This window comes from Lingula anatina, chromosome 4 (genome assembly GCF_051362555.1).
Source record: "Lingula anatina isolate TDL-2025a chromosome 4, LinAna3.0, whole genome shotgun sequence".
In the NCBI taxonomy this organism is placed as follows: domain Eukaryota; kingdom Metazoa; phylum Brachiopoda; class Lingulata; order Lingulida; family Lingulidae; genus Lingula; species Lingula anatina.
This window is the reverse complement of record NC_141770.1, coordinates 24,418,848-24,431,347: the sequence shown is the minus strand read 5'-3', so window position 1 is coordinate 24,431,347 and position 12,500 is coordinate 24,418,848. Positions and strand designations below refer to the sequence as shown.

Here is a 12,500-nt window from a genome sequence, read left to right as displayed (position 1 = left end):
CTCTTGACACAAGTGGAGAAAATGGAGAAGCCCAAGAGGATGAGGAAACACGTGCTAAAACACAAGGTGAAACAAGTGTGAAAGAGCTCTATGAAGAGAAAATTACTAAACCCAGGCATGAACATGAAGGGACAGAAAGGGCCTTGAGTACCCCCATCAAACCACCAAGTAAAAGCACACCTGCGGCAACAACTACACCAAAGCAGACATTCTTGCTTAAGGCTGAATCAGTCAAGCAGAGATGGTCAGATAATTGGACTGAGAACTTTACTTCCATAAACAATGCCCTTGTCAATTTGGAGGCCAGCCAGACAGAACTCATTAAAGTCTTACAGACAAACAATGAGAGACATAGTACTGAGAACAAAGAAATGAGAGATACTATCAAGCAACAGGCAGAAAAGATAAACAATCTGAGAGATACTGTCAAGCAACAAACAGAGAAGATAAACAATCTCACCCTTCAGAGTAACCTGCTGCAAACAGAGCTGAATGAAATGAAGAAAATTGTAAAAGAGAATGCAGAAAGAATTGAAAAGAAAGAACTTGATGAAACACACTCAAACTCACACCAACTCTCACAAAATCATACAAACAGTATGATTACAGATGACTTCCCCAAAAACAAGACTTATGCAGATATGGTTAAGACTACCAACACTGAAAGCCAAGCCCTACAGGGGACAAGTACTAGTATGTGGAAATCTACTGGAAAAGTTACTTCCCAAAAACACTCCCTGATACTGTCAGACTCAATATTTAGTAGGATGCACGAGACCCGCACAAAAAGTATGCTTGTAGAGCAGCAGTATGTACGTGGTGGGGTAGAAGAAATGATAAAAGCTATCCAAGAATGTGATAAAACAGACTTTGACAGTGTTGTGCTACATACAGGGACTAATGATCTGAAATACTTTGCAGATGGCACAATGACACCAGGGATAGCATATGATAAACTAGCATCTACAGCTAAGAAGAAGTTTACAAAGGCTTCAATCATCATGTCAAGTATTCTTCCACGGCAAGACAAGAGTTACTATGAAATAAACAATGTCAACAGGTCAATTGAGAAAGTGTGTGAGAAACAAAAACTGAAATTTCAAAATAATGACCCAGTTGTCTGTTATAACTCTGGAAAAGTGAACAAAAGGATGTTTCATGACAATGTACACCTAAATGATAGACATGGACTCCCTCGTCTACTACTTCATACCAAACACTCACTAGGTGTGCACAGATCTGGAATTCCTCCTTTCCATGAAGACAATGACTGCAACACAGCAAAGGGGCAGAACATCCCCGTCATCATACACACCCGCAGAGATGTCAAACCTGTTAATCATACCCAAGACACTTACCGCCGTCAGACATATGGAGACTCTGGACACTTACTCTCCCCAAAGTCACATCATCAACATAGAAAGTGGGGGAAAACCAATATTTCATGGGGATACATACGCAGAAGAGAACCACAGCTATACATCCATGGCAGGCAGCCACAACATGACAGGGATGAGAGACATTGGCCATATAGCAGACAGCAAATCTTCTCAGGCACTCATTTTGACACTCGCTCCTGGGATTAAATGAGCATATGTAAACATGATAAACAAAGAACTGGAAAAGTATTAAGGATAAGTAATGTGTATAATAAGTACTCCAAATGTCCATGCCATATTCTTATCAAGTCCAACCAACTCAGTAAGTACAAAATGTTTTAACCAATTATTACTGTAAAAATGTAAGTTGTTCAAATCTGAAATTGTTTAAGTTGTTGTAGGTAATCTTTACATTCATGCATATGTGCACCATTACTATCAGTGTTTAAAAAAAAAAAATTTTTTTTTAAGTTTAATTCCAAATTAAGTGATGTCAGCAAGGATCCACCGCCTTGTTCATTAATATCAGTTTTTATATAATGAAAAAAGTACATTCGGATAGCATCAAAGTTGGCTCATGGAACATCCATGGAGTAGGCTGTAAGCTGGAAGATGCTGAACTAGTGAGGAAAATTTCTAGTTTTGATATATTAGCTTTAGTGGAGACCTGGTCTGATAATGATAGCAAGATAGAAATTCCAGGCTTTGTATCATACAGTAGTTGTAGAAAAAAATCAAAGAGAGCCAAGAGAAACTCAGGTGGGATTGTAGCATTTGTTTAGAAAATCAGTGACTGCTGGAGTTACCAAGTTAGAAAGCAAGTGTGAAGATATTCTGATTCTAAAATTGAGCAAATTCTACTTTGGGTTTAGGCGTGATGTCATCCTTGTCACAGTCTACATAAGTCCCCCCAACTCTGTGATCAATGAAAATGCAGACCCATATGATAAACTTAAAGCTGAACTTACAACTGTGTCAGCTAACTGTGATATAATTATCCAAGGGGATTTCAATGCCAGAACGAAAGTTAACTCAGACTTTATCACAGATGACAGCACAGACTTAACCTTAATTTCTGGGGCCCATTATCTCAGTGATGCATACAACCCACCCCCTCCTAGAAACTCAATGGACTCCCAAAAATCCAATGCATTTGGTGGAAAGCTGCTAGAGTTATGCAAAGATTGCAATTTAAGAATCTTAAATGGCCGTAAACTAGGTGATCTACTTGGCAAATATACTTGTTATCAACCAGCTGGTAACAGCGTTGTTGATTATGTCATCTGTAGTGCCACTTTGTACAGCACCATCCCATACTTTCACGTCAATGATCTGTCAATATTTTCTGACCACGCCCTACTTGAACTTAAACTGTACTGCAAAACTACTTACAACAAACATACAAAATCAATTCAGCTGATACCAAAGCCAACTAAATTCATTTGGGAAAATAATTCTCATATTAAATTTGTTGAGGCCCTGGGTAACATGGAAACAAAACAAAAGGTTGATTACTTTATGTCACAAGCTCTCTCCCCTGAAGAGGCATTACCCTTAGTAAATGAAATATTCACAACTGCAGCTGAAAAGGCTCTTAAATCAAGAAAATACACCTCAGTCCACCCTCGAAAAAACAAGAAAAGGGCAACATGGTACAGCAATGACTTAAAATCTCTGAGGTCCCACTTAAAAAACTTAGCAAAACTTAGGAGCAAGAAACCCTTTGACAATTCAGTCAATGCATCATACTACCAAACATTCAATCGTTATAAGAGAGGATGTAAGAAAGCAAAAAAAGAATATAAAAAAGGCCTACTTCAAAAGTTGCAATCCATGGAAAATGCAAATCCCAAATGTTTCTGGAAAGCGGTTAAAGATTTAAATATGGAGTCTACACAAACTGAATTTATTGAACCAAGTGAATTTTATGAGTATTTTAAAAGTCTTTGTGAGGAAACTGAATCAAGTAAACACAACTTTGATAAAGACTTCAAGCTTAAAATAGAAAATAAACTAAGGCAAAGTGAAATGAATTCTCCAGACAGAACTGCACTTGACCATGACATTAGTGCTGATGAGATCATGAGCAATATAAAAAAATTGAAAAACGGCAAATCAACAGGGGAAGACAAGGTAACCAACGAAATGATAAAATCAGGGAAGGATTATCTTAAAGATGTAATTGTAAAATTGTTCAATATCATATACAAAAGTGCTAAGTACCCATCAATATGGAACAAGGCATATATAGTCCCTATCCACAAATCTGGTGATGAATCAAATGTTAACAACTACAGGGGAATATCTATTACAAGCTGCCTCGGAAAGCTATACAACTCGGTCCTGTTAAACAGAATTCAAGCACACGCATCCCAACAAGGGGTACCCCTACCTCATCAAACTGGGTTTAAACATGGTCATGGTACTTCAGATAATATCTTTATATTTAAGTCCATTATTACAAAATTTATGAAAGGAAAGAAAAAATTATACACATGTTTCATTGACTTTTCAAAAGCATTCGATAGTGTTTGGAGGAACGGACTACTATTCAAACTAAGTACTCTAGGAATAAGAGGACTTATGTACAAAAACATTAAAAGCATGTATGAAAACTCCCAAGCATGTGTTAAGACAAGTAGTGGTATATCCCCGGCCTTTAATACAACACTAGGTGTAAAACAAGGTGACACATTGAGCCCGTTTCTTTTTAATATTTTTATTGATGACCTTCTAAGATCAATTGATGGCGAAAGTGCTGCAAGTCCAGATATAAATGGAATACCAATACAAGGTTTACTCTATGCTGATGACCTCATCCTTATGTCCAAGACCCCCAATGGGCTAAGGCAAAGTTTGGAAATAGTAGAAAATTTCTGTAACAAGTGGAGACTGACTGTAAATGTCACCAAAACTAAAATAGTTATTTTCAACTCAAAATCAAAAGCTCACAGTGAAAAATTTTTTCTGTATGGAAAACCAATCCAAGAGGTCAACAAATACATGTATCTAGGTCTCCTTCTAAATCAATCAGGAAGCTTTACAGAAACCAAAAATAATCTCCTACAACGTGCTACAAAGGCATTCTTCAGTCTGTCCAAGTCTCTTCCACTTCAGAGTAATGTTAACACATCCTTAAAAGAGAAATTATTTGATACCCTCATTTCCCCAATCCTTACATATTGCTCAGAGATATGGGGCTACTCGGTGTCAACGGATAACTGCCCTACAGAAAAGTTGCACTTAAAATTTTGCAAACAAATCCTTGGCCTCCATCAAAACGTATCAAACTATGGTGTATACACTGAACTTGGCCGCCTTCCCCTCTATACCAAAATACAGTTTGCATCTGTCAAACTATGGTGTAAAATTATTCAAATGTCTGATGCTACACTAATGAAACAAGCGTACATACAAGAGATAAATAGTTACAAGTTGCTGACACCCTATGTCCCACCCGCAGTCCACACACTCAGACCAGCTTGTATGTCATGGTCTGAGGGTATTCGAAAAATCCTTTTCACATTTGGCCTTGGTGATGTGTGGCTTAGCCAGTCACCTCCAAAAAACTTCACCACAATTTTCAAACAAAGACAAACTGACCACTTTACCCAAATATGCAACAGCAAACTTCAAGCCAACAGTAAATTATCTCTCTTCCGTATACTTAACCAAAAGTGTGAAAGGGCAACTTATGTTGATAAAATAACAAATTACGACACCTTGTCAACCCTTGCTAAACTACGTCTGAGTGACCATAAACTCCATATCGAAACTGGGCGGCACACCAGGCCAAAAACTGAAAGGTGCGACAGAATCTGTCACCTGTGCACACAAGGGGTAATTGAGGATGAATACCATTTTATATTCCAATGCCCAATGTACAAAACAGACCGAGTCACCTTTTTCAGTAAAACCTCATCCCTAAAAGCTGATTCAAGGTCACCAGACAGTCAATTATGCCATGTATTTAACAGTGCCAACAAAGATACTTTAGTGTCCCTCTCCAACTTTATAATCAAATCATTCAAGAAAAGAAGTGAAGTGGTTGCTCTGCTTGGTAACTCCTAGCATATCCCTTAAAATGTCAGTGTATGGTGCCACTGTTGTGAGAAGTGACTCGGCAGTGGGACTGAACATGGCACAATATTTATATCTGTGTAACTTATTTACTTATCTGTCTTATGTAATTGTCATTAATCGTAATTATCAATGTCATCAAACTGGCTTTGAACAGCCATGTAAACAGCTATGTAACGGTGGTTTTAAGTTTTTAAAAAAACATATTCTTTTTGTGTAACATGCTTATACTATGTTTATGTTAAATTTATAATCACACCAAGGTTTATCTCATTGCTTAGATAGAATATTCTATGAGTGATTTTACTAGTACTTATCTTCATTATATAAAGATGGTAATGCACTAACTGTATTGTATCATCATTTGTATATCATATTGTACAAGGTCATGACAATCTATGTACCAGTACAGAAATGAATTGAATTGAATTAAACTGATTTTTGGAACTGTGCGGGGCGTCAGGAGCTTGCTCCACCCCTGCCACGGGTTGGCCTGGTATTGCAGTACCTCCAGGATAGGCCCACTCCCTCCGGGGAGTTGCATAAAATTTAAATAATAACAACTCTCCTCAGTCTACTCACAAAGTCATGTTAAACATAAAATAAACTAACAACTCTCCTTTCTTCATACGATCTTGGCATACTCACACAGATATTTGCTTGGATACGACATGTGCAATTTATGTTGCAGCGTACAGCAAGCAAAAACTCCTCGAAAATGCCTCCACCTGTGGGATAAATTCAAACGCGAACGAATTGCGCACAGACCGCTGTCGCTTAAACTAAGGCAAACCATCTCCGAAATCTTCTGCACCGTCCTATTGACAAACAGCGTCTCCAAGTTACGCAGTGACACATCACACTATTATGTCGAAACGACGTCGTGCATTATCTGTCTGTGAAGCCATCCAATTTTCCTCCAATAGGCTGACAGAGAAGCACGAAATGCACGTAAGCCTGCTTTTCAGCAACGGAACGTTATCCGGCGGGTACGGACGGGCTTCGCCTCTATTCAAACTGGGTATTGTGTTCGTTAACAATGCAGTGCATCGGCTGTGATCCATAAGTTGCGTCGAAATGGGAATTTTGTGAACGTCCCGTGCCACGCAGAAATCGGATAAATTGGGGATTTAAGCACTGAAGATGCAGTGCGCCACAACTTTCTTCGGGATCAAAATTATTGCCCTGAAGCGATATTGCAATGACGGGGAGTCGCATAAAATCTTAAAAATAACAACTCTTCTCAGTCTACTCACAAAGTCATGTTAAACATAAAATAAACTAACAACTCTCTCTTCTTGATACGATCTTGGCATACTCACACAGATATTTGCTTGGATACGACATGCGCAATTCATGTTGCAGCGTGCAGCAAGCAAAAACTCCTCGAAAATGCCTCCACCTGAGGGATAAATTCAAACGCGACCAAATTGCGCACAGTCCGCAGTCGCTTAAACTAAGGCAAACCATCTCCGAAATCTTCTGCACTGTCCTATTGACAAACAGCGTCTCCAAGTTACGCACTGACACATCACACTATTATGTCGAAACGACGTCGTGCATTATCTGTCTGTGACGCCATCCAAGTTTGCTCCAATAGGCTGTCAGAGAAGCACGAAATGCACGTAAGCCTGCTTTTCAGCAATGGAACGTTATTCGGCGGGTACGGACTGGCTTCACCTCTCTTCAAACTTGGAATTGTGTTCGTTAACAATGCTGTGCATCGGCTGTGATCCATACGATGGGTCGAAATGGGGCTATTGCGAACGTCCCGTGCCACGCAGAAATCGGATAAATTGGGGATTTAAGAACTGAAGATGCAGTTCGTCACAACTTTCTTCGGGATCAAAATCATTGCCCTAAAGCGATATTGCAATGACGCAGTCGAATACTGCAGTTAACGAACCAGACGAATATACGAAGCTGGCGATGTTGACAACTAAACACGATATCCAAGTCATCAAGGCGGTTGAGATTTACAGGTCGACATCACTTCACTAGCCGTTAGTGGGCATCGCTTCTCGGCCTTTTGGCTAAGATCAAAGTGTAGTATCTGTTCTTATCAGCTTAATATCTGATACGTCTCCTACAGGGGACTTCGATATTAAACTGATTTTTGGAACTGGGCGGGGCGTCAGGAGCTTGCTCCACCCCTGCCACGGGTTGGCCTGGTATTGCAGTACCTCCAGGATCGGCCCACTCCCTCCGGGGAGTCGCATAAAATTTAAGAAAATAACAACTCTCCTCAGTCTACTCACAAAGTCATGTTAAAAATAAAATAAACTAACAACTCTCCCTTCTTGATACGATCTAGGCATACTTTCACAGATATTTGCTTGGATACGACATGCGCAATTTATGTTGCATCGTGCAGCAAGCAAAAAATCCTCGAAAATGCCTCCACCTGTAGGATAAATTCAAACGCCACCGAACTGCACACAGACCGGAGTCGCTTAAACTAAGGCAAACCATCTCCGAAATCTTCTGCACCGTCCTATTGACAAACAGCGTCTCCAAGTTACGCGGTGACACATCAGACTATTATGTCAAAACGACGTCGTGCATTATCTGTCTGTGACGCCATCCAAGTTTGCTCCAATAGGCTGTCAGAGAAGCACGAAATGCACGCAAGCCTGCACGATATCCAAGTCATCAAGGCGGTTGAGATTTACAGGTCGACATCACTTCACTAGCCGTTAGTGGGCATCGCTTCTCGGCCTTTTGGCTAAGATCAAAGTGTAGTATCTGTTCTTATCAGCTTAATATCTGATACGTCTCCTACAGGGGACTTCGATATTAAACTGATTTTTGGAACTGGGCGGGGCGTCAGGAGCTTGCTCCACCCCTGCCACGGGTTGGCCTGGTATTGCAGTACCTCCAGGATAGGCCCACTCCCTCCGGGGAGTTGCATAAAATTTAAATAATAACAACTCTCCTCAGTCTACTCACAAAGTCATGTTAAACATAAAATAAACTAACAACTCTCCTTTCTTCATACGATCTTGGCATACTCACACAGATATTTGCTTGGATACGACATGTGCAATTTATGTTGCAGCGTACAGCAAGCAAAAACTCCTCGAAAATGCCTCCACCTGTGGGATAAATTCAAACGCGAACGAATTGCGCACAGACCGCTGTCGCTTAAACTAAGGCAAACCATCTCCGAAATCTTCTGCACCGTCCTATTGACAAACAGCGTCTCCAAGTTACGCAGTGACACATCACACTATTATGTCGAAACGACGTCGTGCATTATCTGTCTGTGAAGCCATCCAATTTTCCTCCAATAGGCTGACAGAGAAGCACGAAATGCACGTAAGCCTGCTTTTCAGCAACGGAACGTTATCCGGCGGGTACGGACGGGCTTCGCCTCTATTCAAACTGGGTATTGTGTTCGTTAACAATGCAGTGCATCGGCTGTGATCCATAAGTTGCGTCGAAATGGGAATTTTGTGAACGTCCCGTGCCACGCAGAAATCGGATAAATTGGGGATTTAAGCACTGAAGATGCAGTGCGCCACAACTTTCTTCGGGATCAAAATTATTGCCCTGAAGCGATATTGCAATGACGGGGAGTCGCATAAAATCTTAAAAATAACAACTCTTCTCAGTCTACTCACAAAGTCATGTTAAACATAAAATAAACTAACAACTCTCTCTTCTTGATACGATCTTGGCATACTCACACAGATATTTGCTTGGATACGACATGCGCAATTCATGTTGCAGCGTGCAGCAAGCAAAAACTCCTCGAAAATGCCTCCACCTGAGGGATAAATTCAAACGCGACCAAATTGCGCACAGTCCGCAGTCGCTTAAACTAAGGCAAACCATCTCCGAAATCTTCTGCACTGTCCTATTGACAAACAGCGTCTCCAAGTTACGCACTGACACATCACACTATTATGTCGAAACGACGTCGTGCATTATCTGTCTGTGACGCCATCCAAGTTTGCTCCAATAGGCTGTCAGAGAAGCACGAAATGCACGTAAGCCTGCTTTTCAGCAACGGAACGTTATTCGGCGGGTACGGACTGGCTTCACCTCTCTTCAAACTTGGAATTGTGTTCGTTAACAATGCTGTGCATCGGCTGTGATCCATACGATGGGTCGAAATGGGGCTTTTGCGAACGTCCCGTGCCACGCAGAAATCGGATAAATTGGGGATTTAAGAACTGAAGATGCAGTTCGTCACAACTTTCTTCGGGATCAAAATCATTGCCCTAAAGCGATATTGCAATGACGCAGTCGAATACTGCAGTTAACGAACCAGACGAATATACGAAGCTGGCGATGTTGACAACTAAACACGATATCCAAGTCATCAAGGCGGTTGAGATTTACAGGTCGACATCACTTCACTAGCCGTTAGTGGGCATCGCTTCTCGGCCTTTTGGCTAAGATCAAAGTGTAGTATCTGTTCTTATCAGCTTAATATCTGATACGTCTCCTACAGGGGACTTCGATATTAAACTGATTTTTGGAACTGGGCGGGGCGTCAGGAGCTTGCTCCACCCCTGCCACGGGTTGGCCTGGTATTGCAGTACCTCCAGGATCGGCCCACTCCCTCCGGGGAGTCGCATAAAATTTAAGAAAATAACAACTCTCCTCAGTCTACTCACAAAGTCATGTTAAACATAAAATAAACTAACAACTCTCCCTTCTTGATACGATCTAGGCATACTTTCACAGATATTTGCTTGGATACGACATGCGCAATTTATGTTGCATCGTGCAGCAAGCAAAAAATCCTCGAAAATGCCTCCACCTGTAGGATAAATTCAAACGCCACCGAACTGCACACAGACCGGAGTCGCTTAAACTAAGGCAAACCATCTCCGAAATCTTCTGCACCGTCCTATTGACAAACAGCGTCTCCAAGTTACGCGGTGACACATCAGACTATTATGTCAAAACGACGTCGTGCATTATCTGTCTGTGACGCCATCCAAGTTTGCTCCAATAGGCTGTCAGAGAAGCACGAAATGCACGCAAGCCTGCACGATATCCAAGTCATCAAGGCGGTTGAGATTTACAGGTCGACATCACTTCACTAGCCGTTAGTGGGCATCGCTTCTCGGCCTTTTGGCTAAGATCAAAGTGTAGTATCTGTTCTTATCAGCTTAATATCTGATACGTCTCCTACAGGGGACTTTGATATTAAACTGATTTTTGGAACTGGGCGGGGCGTCAGGAGCTTGCTCCACCCCTGCCACGGGTTGGCCTGGTATTGCAGTACCTCCAGGATAGGCCCACTCCCTCCGGGGAGTTGCATAAAATTTAAATAATAACAACTCTCCTCAGTCTACTCACAAAGTCATGTTAAACATAAAATAAACTAACAACTCTCCTTTCTTCATACGATCTTGGCATACTCACACAGATATTTGCTTGGATACGACATGTGCAATTTATGTTGCAGCGTACAGCAAGCAAAAACTCCTCGAAAATGCCTCCACCTGTGGGATAAATTCAAACGCGAACGAATTGCGCACAGACCGCTGTCGCTTAAACTAAGGCAAACCATCTCCGAAATCTTCTGCACCGTCCTATTGACAAACAGCGTCTCCAAGTTACGCAGTGACACATCACACTATTATGTCGAAACGACGTCGTGCATTATCTGTCTGTGAAGCCATCCAATTTTCCTCCAATAGGCTGAAAGAGAAGCACGAAATGCACGTAAGCCTGCTTTTCAGCAACGGAACGTTATCCGGCGGGTACGGACGGGCTTCGCCTCTATTCAAACTGGGTATTGTGTTCGTTAACAATGCAGTGCATCGGCTGTGATCCATAAGTTGCGTCGAAATGGGAATTTTGTGAACGTCCCGTGCCACGCAGAAATCGGATAAATTGGGGATTTAAGCACTGAAGATGCAGTGCGCCACAACTTTCTTCGGGATCAAAATTATTGCCCTGAAGCGATATTGCAATTACGGGGAGTCGCATAAAATCTTAAAAATAACAACTCTTCTCAGTCTACTCACAAAGTCATGTTAAACATAAAATAAACTAACAACTCTCTCTTCTTGATACGATCTTGACATACTCACACAGATATTTGCTTGGATACGACATGCGCAATTCATGTTGCAGCGTGCAGCAAGCAAAAACTCCTCGAAAATGCCTCCACCTGAGGGATAAATTCAAACGCGACCAAATTGCGCACAGTCCGCAGTCGCTTTAACTAAGGCAAACCATCTCCGAAATCTTCTGCACTGTCCTATTGACAAACAGCGTCTCCAAGTTACGCACTGACACATCACACTATTATGTCGAAACGACGTCGTGCATTATCTGTCTGTGACGCCATCCAAGTTTGCTCCAATAGGCTGTCAGAGAAGCACGAAATGCACGTAAGCCTGCTTTTCAGCAACGGAACGTTATTCGGCGGGTACGGACTGGCTTCACCTCTCTTCAAACTTGGAATTGTGTTCGTTAACAATGCTGTGCATCGGCTGTGATCCATACGATGGGTCGAAATGGGGCTTTTGCGAACGTCCCGTGCCACGCAGAAATCGGATAAATTGGGGATTTAAGAACTGAAGATGCAGTTCGTCACAACTTTCTTCGGGATCAAAATCATTGCCCTAAAGCGATATTGCAATGACGCAGTCGAATACTGCAGTTAACGAACCAGACGAATATACGAAGCTGGCGATGTTGACAACTAAACACGATATCCAAGTCATCAAGGCGGTTGAGATTTACAGGTCGACATCACTTCACTAGCCGTTAGTGGGCATCGCTTCTCGGCCTTTTGGCTAAGATCAAAGTGTAGTATCTGTTCTTATCAGCTTAATATCTGATACGTCTCCTACAGGGGACTTCGATATTAAACTGATTTTTGGAACTGGGCGGGGCGTCAGGAGCTTGCTCCACCCCTGCCACGGGTTGGCCTGGTATTGCAGTACCTCCAGGATCGGCCCACTCCCTCCGGGGAGTCGCATAAAATTTAAGAAAATAACAACTCTCCTCAGTCTACTCACAAAGTCATGTTAAAAATAAAATAAACTAACAACTCTCCCTTCTTGATAC

At 41.7% G+C, this 12,500-nt stretch overlaps 5 non-coding genes and 1 pseudogene across 5 annotated transcripts; all 6 read left to right on the top strand.

The window, feature by feature from the left end:
• The first annotated feature begins 5,808 nt into the window (after positions 1 to 5,808).
• Positions 5,809 to 5,989, top strand: LOC147762638 (U2 spliceosomal RNA; annotated as a pseudogene).
• A 1,483-nt stretch (positions 5,990 to 7,472) lies between these two features.
• Positions 7,473 to 7,664, top strand: LOC147762637 (U2 spliceosomal RNA). The gene has a single exon (XR_015334253.1). It is a non-coding gene; the product is annotated as a U2 spliceosomal RNA (small nuclear RNA).
• A 500-nt stretch (positions 7,665 to 8,164) lies between these two features.
• Positions 8,165 to 8,356, top strand: LOC147762636 (U2 spliceosomal RNA). The gene has a single exon (XR_015334258.1). It is a non-coding gene; the product is annotated as a U2 spliceosomal RNA (small nuclear RNA).
• Positions 8,357 to 9,839: 1,483 nt separating this feature from the next.
• Positions 9,840 to 10,031, top strand: LOC147762635 (U2 spliceosomal RNA). Its single transcript, XR_015334252.1, has one exon. It is a non-coding gene; the product is annotated as a U2 spliceosomal RNA (small nuclear RNA).
• A 500-nt stretch (positions 10,032 to 10,531) lies between these two features.
• Positions 10,532 to 10,723, top strand: LOC147762634 (U2 spliceosomal RNA). The gene has a single exon (XR_015334257.1). It is a non-coding gene; the product is annotated as a U2 spliceosomal RNA (small nuclear RNA).
• A 1,483-nt stretch (positions 10,724 to 12,206) lies between these two features.
• On the top strand, positions 12,207 to 12,398 carry LOC112041386 (U2 spliceosomal RNA). The gene has a single exon (XR_002886217.2). It is a non-coding gene; the product is annotated as a U2 spliceosomal RNA (small nuclear RNA).
• Positions 12,399 to 12,500: the final 102 nt, after the last annotated feature.